This window comes from Oryx dammah, unplaced genomic scaffold (assembly GCF_014754425.2).
Source record: "Oryx dammah isolate SB20612 unplaced genomic scaffold, SCBI_Odam_1.1 HiC_scaffold_29, whole genome shotgun sequence".
NCBI lineage: Eukaryota > Metazoa > Chordata > Mammalia > Artiodactyla > Bovidae > Oryx > Oryx dammah.
The window spans coordinates 17,728,163-17,738,320 of NW_024070213.1; the positions used below are offsets into that span (position 1 = coordinate 17,728,163).

The following is a 10,158-nucleotide window of genomic DNA, read 5'->3' on the forward strand; positions in this document are numbered from 1 at the left end:
ATCAAGTAGAGGAGGAGGAGCAGGGGCAGCTTTGGGAGATGGACAACTCTTGAGAGTCCCTTGGACTGCAAGGAGATCCAACCAGTCCATCCTAAAGGAAATCAGTCCTGAGTATTCATTGGAAGGACTGATGCTGAAGCTGAAACTCCAATACTTTGGCCACCTGATGCGAAGAACTGACTCATTGGAAAAGTCCCTGACGCTGGGAAAGACTGAAGTGGGGAGGAGAAGGGGACGACAGAGGATGAGATGGTTGGATGGCATCACCGTCTCAATGGACATGAGTTTTTATAAACCCTGGGAGTTGGTAATGGACAGGGAAGCCTGGCATGCTGCTCTCCATGGGGTCGCAAAGAGCTGGATATGACTGAGTGACTTAACTGAACTTTGGGCATGTTTAACTTGAGATACTCACAAGCTAGTCATGTGGCAGTTCATAACAGGCAATTGTAAATTTGGTCTGGAATTCAAAAGAATGTTTGGAATGAAAACCACAGATTTGGAAGTCCCCTTCCTCTGTAGGAAAGGTTGAGATGATGGAGAATCCAGACAGAGATAAACCTGACATTTAAGTGTCTTTGAGGGGGAAGAGTCAATGAAAAAGAAATAAGAATGAGAGAAGCCAAGAAGGTTCCTTGAAGAATGGTGGTGATGCTAAGAGAGATTAGGGAAGCTCATTAGCAATTTAAATGATGAAGAGAGTTTGATTAGGATCATAGCCAAGGAGGTTCATAGCCAAGGAGGTCATAGCCAAGGAAGTTCTACAGTTAGGTCATTTGTTTGTTTTTTTGCAGCTAAAGCTTCAATAGAGAGGTTGCAATGGAATATGAGGAAGAGTGCTTGAATCTTTAAGCAAAAAAAAAAGAACATGTTTTCCTTGGAAATTTTTTCTAAAAACTATAACTACCATCTTAGTGGTCTAAGGGCAGGAGCACAAAAAAGGCCAAATGCTTCTCTTTTCCTTTGATTGTAACTTCATAGTCCAATACATAACAAAACTGAGATAAACCTGGAATATTGCAGCAAAACTTTCTAAAGACCAGGAGGAGATTAAAGAAGAAAAAAAAGAGTATGAGAATTATAGATAATAGATGTTTCTCTTCTAGCAAGGTGGTTCATTACAGAGCTATCTTCCTGAGAAGCTTTCAGCCTAGTTCCATTTATCAGAGACCAGTGTTACCTAGTACCCCTTGGGAGGGTCCTTAAACACATCTAAACTTAAAGTCTAAGGGAGCAAGGTCAAGTTTCTTTATACATATGTGTGAGAGTTCTGGGTTTCTTTCTGTGGACCCACCTCTTTTCTCTAGATATGGGAATGTCCACTTAATTCAGGGGGAAATCGTACCCTCTCACCAGGGTGTGGCCAAAGGAAGATAGTCATTATTTCAGTGAAATAATTAATTCCCATTGTGCCAAAGATATTGTTAGTAGCAGATCCGTAATTTCACATAGAGGGCTGAATTTCTGTGCATCCATAAGACATTCTGAAATATGTTGATGCTGAATGGGAGGGAAATAAATAGAAACAGAGTGTAAGTGGTTCCTTGGGGGATTTTGATAGGGAAGGACCTTATGGGAAGCAGAGGAATGGAAGACTGAGAGAGCTTCAGGAAAGGGGTGCTTTAGCATCCCATTGGCAGCAGGGAAAGAGAGGAGGAAGTGGGAAATTTAATACAGAAATGGGAATAATGGATAGAACAGAGTCCTGAGGTGTGGGTGAGGAGGATGGAGATATGGAGAGGAGGATGGAAATCTCTAAAATAGGCAGGATTCTAGAAGGAATGAATTAAAGGTGAGGTGAGCGTAAGGAATGAAAATTAGCAAAATCTGTTTTCTGAAAAAAACAGGGAGTCTGGTCATCTGGGAAAATGGAGAAAACAGAGTTGAGAGTGGAATCTGAAGAGGCTGGGAAAACGTTTGTTTTTCTGAATGCAGTATTTTCCCCATACCCTAACACCTTAAGTAGTGCTTCTATAGAGAGATGTCTTTTCCTGTAGTAAAACCTGCAAAGATAACTGCTTGGTTGAATGAGTCCCTTGGCCAACAGTCCTTGTGTTTTACCCACCTGAAAAATCCCTAGGATTGGTTTAACTTTCTCTGATACTACCCCTAGGATGCTGAAAAAAATAAACACAACTCAGAAGATCATGGAAGCGTTATAAATTCATAGTCACCCATTTCACTAAGAAATTAATAATGCTCAGAAATCTGTAATCATCTAATCCAATTTTTACCAAATTAAGGAACAATTACCCAGTTTATCTATATTATTACTCATGTATTCAACAAGTACTAATTGACCATCTAGGCTGTACAGGCTCCTTCTATATGTTAAGTATATGGAATGAATAAGGTTGCTGGACAAGATCCTTGTTGTAGTGGGGTCAGATAGGAATAATTCCAAATACTGCTAAAACCTATGAAAAAAATTAAAACAGAAAAATGTGATAAATCATGAGTGAGCAGAAGGATAACACAGACAGCCCAAGAAAGAGGCCTCTTTAAGAAAGAGGCCTGGGCCAAGACCTAAATGACAAGAAGGACTTAGACATTTGAAAATCTCATGAAGACATATCCAGGCAGGTCTTGTGCCAGAAATGAACTTGATATAATAGATGGACAGGGGGGAAAAAAAAGCCAACAAACCTAATGTGGCTAGCACTTAATGAATCAGGGGAATAGTGATAAATAATAAGGCAGTATAAAGGGGGAGAGGCCAGGTATGGCTTTGAGTCCTCTGTAAAGAATGAGTAATAGAAGAATAGGAATGAAATCGGTAAGAGTGATTCAGAGACAGTTGCGGTAGATCAAATGGCAGATTTTGATGGTTTTGACAAGGGTGCTGTGGTGGACATAGGAGTGGAAGGAATCTGGGTAGATTCTGGAGGTAAAGCTTATTATTGGACAAGATATGGGAGGTAGGAGAGAAATCCCATAGAGCTTCTAGCATTTGGGCTTTAGCAAAAGGGTGAATAGTGATAATGTTTGTGATATGTGATAGTGATAATGATAATGATAAATGGAGAAGACTAAGGAAGGAAAAGATTTGGGGGATTGGAAGAGAAATCAGTTCTTCTATCCTGGCTATGCTTAGTTTGAGATGCCTGATAGCCACTCAAAAAGAGATATCAGACAGGCTATAGGTCTATGACTCCAGAAATCAGGAGGTGAGTCAGCAGTGAGAAACTTACTATCTATGTTTTAGGAAACATAGCAAATATTTTAAGAAAATTATCATGTTCTCCCCTAATGTCTTCTATTCTCTAAATAACCCTAGTTCCCCAGCTGCTCTGCATGACCTTGTTTCCATATTCTTCAACATCCTGGTCATATCTTTTTCAAAGTGGGATGCCAAGGACTAACATGACCTGAATAACATGCCCCAAAATTTCCCTCTGATTTGTTATTCTTTTGGAAATATGTTCACTTTTAATAACTTGTCTGTGTTCTGTCTTGTCATTAGTATGTTAGGGTCCCTGCCTGAGGCATACACATTTCTTCTAATTTTCTTCTAATCTGTTGTTGATTTGAAACTCAAATAACCAACTTATGCTCTGTATCAAACATTAACATTTTGCTTTATATGCTTGGGATATTTTCTAGTAATTTAAAAGGGAGAGAATGTGCTTTCTATGAGGGGCCGCCTGAGCCTTTCTATGAGTAAAATTTTGAACTCTAGTGAGAAAAATTTTTTCCTTTACTTCGCTTTTCTAATCTATATTCAAAATAAGTGAGTTTTCCAAATAGTTGATTTCAAGATGGGTAAGGTATTTCAGTCCTTTACAAAAGGATCTCATTAGAGATTTTCTCAGTCTAGGGCACTGGTTCTCAACCAGCAGTGATTTTGCTCTCCAGGGACATTTGGCAATTTCTGCAAACTTGTTTGGTGGCTGTGGCTTGTAGCAAAGAGGACACTACCTGCATCGAGTAGGGGAAAGCCCAGGGGTGCTGTGAAATATCCCACAGTGCACAGGGCAAGCCCCAGTAACAAGGAATTATCTGGCCCCTAATGTCAATAGTTCCTCTATTTAGGAAGGATCCTGGTCAGGTATTCCCCCAATCTTGTTTACTAACCTCATTAAAATAAGGTTAGTAAAACCTGTGGGAAAAAATGTACACAATTTAAACTCAATAAATTAATTCTGCTTCCAACTAATTACTGCTCTCTCCTTTTATCGTGTGCCAACCATCTGTTGATAATCTTCCTATAATTTATTTTTTAATATAAATTTATTTATTTTAATTGGAGATTAATTGCTTTACAATATTGTATTGGTTTTGTCATACATCAGCATGAATCTGCCACAGGTATACACGCGTTCCCCATCCTGAACCAGACAATACTAAAGCACTTTTTGTCATCCGAGAAGATGTTTTCATAGTCCCAATTTTCTGTCACCTCTTCCAATCTCATCCTTTTAGAAATGTTAACAATGTTCAGTGATCACATTAGGACTTTTTCTTTTAATTAAAAAAAACGTTGACTGTGCTGGGTCTTCAGTACGGCTCATGGGCTTCTCTTGTTTCCGAGCACAGGCTCTGAAGGGTAAATGCTCCACAGTCTCATCTCAAGGACTTAGTTGCCCAGGAACTTGTGTGATCTTAGTTCCCCGACCAGGGATCTAACCTGCATCCCCTGCATTGGAAGGCGGATTCTCAACCACCGGACCACCAGGGAAGTCGCTGGACTTTATTTTCATATGCTCTTATTGAAAGCAAAATCAGGGAGTTCCTTGGTGGTCTAGTGGTTAGGATTAAGAGCTTTCACTGCCGTGGACCACGTTCAATCCCTGGTAGGGGATCTGAGATCCCGATAGCCTTGAGGTACAGCCCCCCCCCCCCAAAAAAAATAAAGCAAAATCATATTTTCATTGCCCTTTCTGGACTTTTACTTTCTCTTCCCCATATTTTGCTCATGCTTTCCAGCAGAAAGGTAATAATCCTGCTTTTCTTTTTCATATCTCAATACTCGATAAATGCAACCGAACTGAAACCAGCAGCTCTGTTCTCCTTATCGCGCAGGTGCCCCAGTGAGGCATGCAGCTATTCTGGGACGAGGCAGTGCTGACAGGCTCACTAGCTGGCTGGTAGCGAGGGGAAAGCAGAGCCGCTGCCCTGTCGCTGGCTGTACTCGGAGGCAGGGGTGTGGGAACCAAGAAGAATGCTCCTTACTGCACGGGCACCATGGTGGGAACAGGTCCAGGTTTTCCCTGGGGTTGTTTGATTTCTTGATATTGATGGCAGCTGTCAAGATCAAAGAAGAACTAGTGAGACAGTGGTAAATAGCTTCATTCTCAGGGTAGCTGAAGGGAGCAAAAGTTGGAGGAAATTTTGAAATGCAAGGAGAAAAATAAATTCTTTCTTTAGCCAGACCCAGAAACAGCAACTAGGTAGCTCCCTTCAGGTGCTTCTGATATTTCAAACTACAACTGTGATATCATTCAGAATCTAGTGACTTCCCCAGTACCTTTATGTTTTAGAGCTGGAGAGTCATTCATTCATTCAGATATTTGCTGAATGTGTCTGTATGTACCAGGCACAAAAATGAACCAGGGAAACTTCTAAAGATTTGGGAATTTCGAGTGTGTGTTTGAAAGAGGTATGATAAGTGCATACTTAATTAGTAGTCAAAATATTTACATAATTTATCCCCTTTCTCCCATGGGGAGATTGCTCTACATGCATGAACCCCCAGGTATTTGTGTAGGTGACGTGTTGAAGGTGGCAGAGAATAAATCAGTTGGAATCCTTCCCCTTCAGCCCTAAGACCACCTTTTTTTTTTTTTTTTTTTTGGGCCATACCTCTCAGCATATGGGATCTTAGTTCCCCCATCATGGATCAAACGGCTTAACCACTGGACCTGCAGGGAAGTCCAAGACCACTTTTTAGAATTAGAGAACTGAGACAGAGGTTTAACAACATAAATGTTAGCACAGTCCGTAGCACAGCAAGATAGTGCCATAGTCTGAGCTGCTACCTGGGTCTTCTAACTCTCAGCCTTGTCTTTGTTCTAAAAATAGACATGAGAGAAGATTGTTTGCAGGAAACACTTTCCACTACTGTACCAAGTTGGTTTCTATCCATAAAGCCATCTGACTGACACAATGGATAGGATAATGAAATGAAGCAGCAGAGTTTGGGGTTCCTAGTTGGGAGGGAGGGAAGCAATGGAGAAGAGAGATTAGAAAAAGCACAGAGCAAGGAGACTGTATTTTAGTTGTGGTGTCTCTGGAGTGCAAGCGGTATGTTGATATTGTAAAAAAGAAAAATATGCAGTAAGATTTTGCGTCACCTAAGGGCTCATGCCAAAGTAGCATGTCTGGTATTCAAAGACTGCTATAGCAGCGCCTGAGCTTGGTTTTAGAGAAACATAAAGGCAATGGCAACCCACTCCAGTACTCTTGCCTGGGAGATCCCATGGATGGAGGAGCCTGGTAGGCTACAGTCCATGGGGTTGCGAAGAGTCGGACACGACTGAGCAACTTCACTTTTAGTTTTCACTTTCCTGCACTGGAGAAGGAAATGGCAACCCACTCCAATGTTCTTGCCTGGAGAATCCCAGGGATGGGGGAGCCTGGTGGGCTGTCGTCTATAGGGTCACACAGAGTCGGACACGACTGACGTGACTTAGCAGCAGCAGCAGCAGCAGCAATCTCTTATTGGATTCCTATAAGGGCTCTACTCTTGAGCAAGATCCAAAAAAGCAGTCTTCTCTGAACTTCTGCACACACCTCCTAACACCATTACTTTGCCCAGGCTATCGCATCTTCCTGAGATGCCTTTCTCTAATCTCTCTCTCTTCCCTTTTTTAAAGATTTTTTTTTTTAATGTGTGGACCATTTTAAAAGTCTTTATTGAATTTGTTACAATATTTCTTACCAATGATGTTTTGGTTATTGGTCTCAGGGCATGTTTTCTCATTTGAAAAGACCCTGATGCTGGGAAAGATTGAGGGCAGGAGGAGAAGGGGACAACAGAGGATGAGATGGTTGGATGGCATCACCGACTCAATGGACATGAGTTTGGGTAGGCTCCGGGAGTTGGTGTTGGACAGGGAGACCTGGCGTGCTGCAGCTCATGAGGTCGCAGAGTCGAACATGACTGAGTCACTGAACTGAATGGAACTGAACGCAGGGCATGTGGGATCTTAGCTTTCCAACCAGGGATCAAACCTGCAAACCCTGCACTGGAAAGTGAAGTCTCAACCACTGGACCACCAGGAAAGTCCCTCTGCCTATCTCTTTTCCTACCCATCTTTTAAGAACTAGTTCAGATTCTGACTTCTGGAAGATTCTAATTTCAGAAGCCTTTCTGGATTGTTCCCACATGAATAAAATCTCTGGATTCTTTGACTTTCTTTTCTGGTTCCCTCCATGGACCAGACTGATCAACCCAAGGGCAGGAACTTGGGGGCCTTTGCATTGTTCAGCAGAGCACTGCACAATTTTATGGGCTCTCTCAGTATCTATGTATGTATATATTTTAATTTTTCTAAAAATTGCCTTTAAAAAAGTAAATCTTAGTTTTAAGGGAACTTCCCTGGTGGCTCATTGGTTAAGAATCTGCCTAGCAACGCAAAGGATATTGATTCCCTCCCTGATCTGGGACGATTCCACCTGCTGTGGAGCAGCTAAACCTGTGTGTCGCAGCTACTGAGCCTGTGCTCTAGAGCCCAGAGCTGTAACTACTGAAGCCCAAGCGTCTGGAGCCTGTGCTGTGCAACAAGAGAAGCTCCCACTCGCTGCAATTAGAGAAAGCAGCCCGCAGTGAAGACCCAGCACAGCCGAAAATAAATAAATGAAAGGATCTGCCTTCCAATGCAGGGGCCATGGGTTCAATCCCTAGTTGGGAAACTAAGAGTCACATGCCAAGGGGCAACTAAGCCCAGGAACTCTTAAATAAAGAGCCTGGGCACCACAACTAGAGAAACCCGCATGCCACAATGAAGACAGCACAGCCAAAAAAAAAAAATCCTAGCTTTAGAAAACTGCTGTTTCTTATTGTTTTTATCAGATGTTGTCTTATCCAAAGATCAAGAGGTCCAAGAATGCAGCTTAGAGGCAAGAATAGAGAATGGATTTGGAAGAAGCAAAGTTTCTGGCTAAGATGTGAGGACAAGTTTGACTGTAGATACAAGGAATATTGGAAAAGAGAATAGGAGAGACCGAAGGAGGCTGAAGATAGTGGCTTATATCTGGAGAAATGGAAAGAAAAGAAACAAAAGGAATTGTAGAAATTTTGAGATACAAATATTGAGATGGACGAAGAACAGTCAAGAGACTGAAAGGGTTACATCTAAGGGAAAGATCTTAGCTTTTGCTTGTCTTTGGGAGGTTCCTTTTTACACATTAGAAAAGGAAATGGAAAACAATACAGAAGTAAGAGTATCCTCTTTATAACCTCCTGCTGGTCCCTTCCGTGGAAATCGAAATGACTCACAGAGGCATATGAGTATAAATAAATACTTCCTTGGGACTGTCTCTGTTCTTAGCAAGGTTCCGTTTGCAGCTGCAACTGTTTTCTCCAGAATCCTGCATGACCTACTTAAAGACGTAACTATGTCTTTCCCCTCTTGTGACTCCCTGGGTTTCAGCCTCCTGGGTTTGCTGATGCCCATTGCCTTAGTGCCTCTGCTCTGTTCTTCAAACTGTGGGCAAGATGTCTCTGTCCGTTTCTGTAAGTTGTTCATGGTGTCTTATCACTTGTGCAGTTCCTCTTTGACTGCCTCAGGTCTCCTCTATGTGCCTTTTCCTTTTGCCTTAGTCTTTTATTTTTCTCTCTGCATTCTCCCATTCTACTTCTGTCACGTCTTTCTTTATCAGTTGGCTTACTGTGATTCCATCCCCATAGCATCCCCACTCTGGGGAAAAATGAGGGGAACAGGAAGGAAGAGAGAGCCTAGAATTAGAGGGACAGTGAGAAGCTGGACTGGAATTACAGGGTGACCTTTTGACTGAGTCGTGAAACAGAGTACAGACAAACTATGTAGATAGATGCCAGCCAAATTACACAAAATCGTAAGGGAACACACACTAGGGGCCCAGATACTGCTCCTGCTAGGAAAACTCATTCAGTGAATTACCTACTCTTCTTACTTCACAAAAATGTATTGAAGATCACTTGAAACAATGTATATAAAATATTTATATTACAATATTGTACACGTATTAAGACAGAGAAGTAGCTTACTTGTTTGTATTTAAAATGTATTATTTATAGACAAAAAAAATAGCAACACAGCAATGCAATTCCTAAATATATACCCAAGAGAAAAGAATTTATAAGTGTGGCAAATGACAGGAATGTTTTATAATAGCTGAAAACTAAAAACAGTAATGGAGGAGCATGAATGTATACATCCACAGGAGACTGGCTACATAAATTCTGACATATCCATAAATGGTTAGTATTTGGCAGTAACAAGGAATGAACTGCTGATTCATACCATGCAACACTCACAGACACTATGCTGAGTGAAAAAAAAAAATCCTAGCACAAAAGAAAGCATACTATATGATTCTATTTTTGTAGAGATGAAGAACAACAAAATTAATTGATAATGACAGAAGTCAGTATAGTGGGTACCTCTGGGGAGGGAGGCTATAGACTGGAACAGGCCCAAGGAAACCTTTTGGGGAGCAGAAGTATTCTAGAATCTAGATCTTAATCTGGGTAGTAAATATTCACCCAGCTGTATACTTAACATTAATGCAGTTTTACCTGCTTTACTGTATGCATATTTATACTTCAGTAAAATAGAACGGAGAACAAGACGTAAAAGGAAGAAAGAACTCACCCTTCACTTCTAATACCACTAGAAAACAAATTCTTTATGTTGAAATGTTTCAACTCTAAACAGCTCAGCATTGTTTAAGAGGCTCGGTTTTGTAATTAGAACATGTACTGTGTGGGTCTAGAGGTTATCCCCTTGGTAGGAGTTAGTGTTCAGATATCTCTGTTTCTAGACTTGAGCAACATGTGACAGTAAAGGGAAGTGGAAACCCTGTGTCACTGGCTCAGGAAGAGGGCTAGGTTTACAGCAATATCGCAACAAATCTTTGTTATCATTTTTCCTTCCTTCTTATTTTTCATTTTGTGTCCTTATACCTACTTTCTTTCTATTTCTTTCTTTCTCTGCCTCTCTCTGTCTCTTGCTT

General features: G+C 41.2%; 1 long non-coding RNA gene across 1 annotated transcript; it reads right to left on the reverse strand.

The window, feature by feature from the left end:
• Window positions 1-4,860: 4,860 nt before the first annotated feature.
• Window positions 4,861-9,913, reverse strand: LOC120858781. Its single transcript, XR_005719942.1, has 2 exons — window positions 9,798-9,913; window positions 4,861-5,244 (listed from the first exon to the last, which is right to left on the reverse strand). It is a non-coding gene; the product is annotated as an uncharacterized LOC120858781 (long non-coding RNA).
• Between the last annotated feature and the right edge of the window lie 245 nt (window positions 9,914-10,158).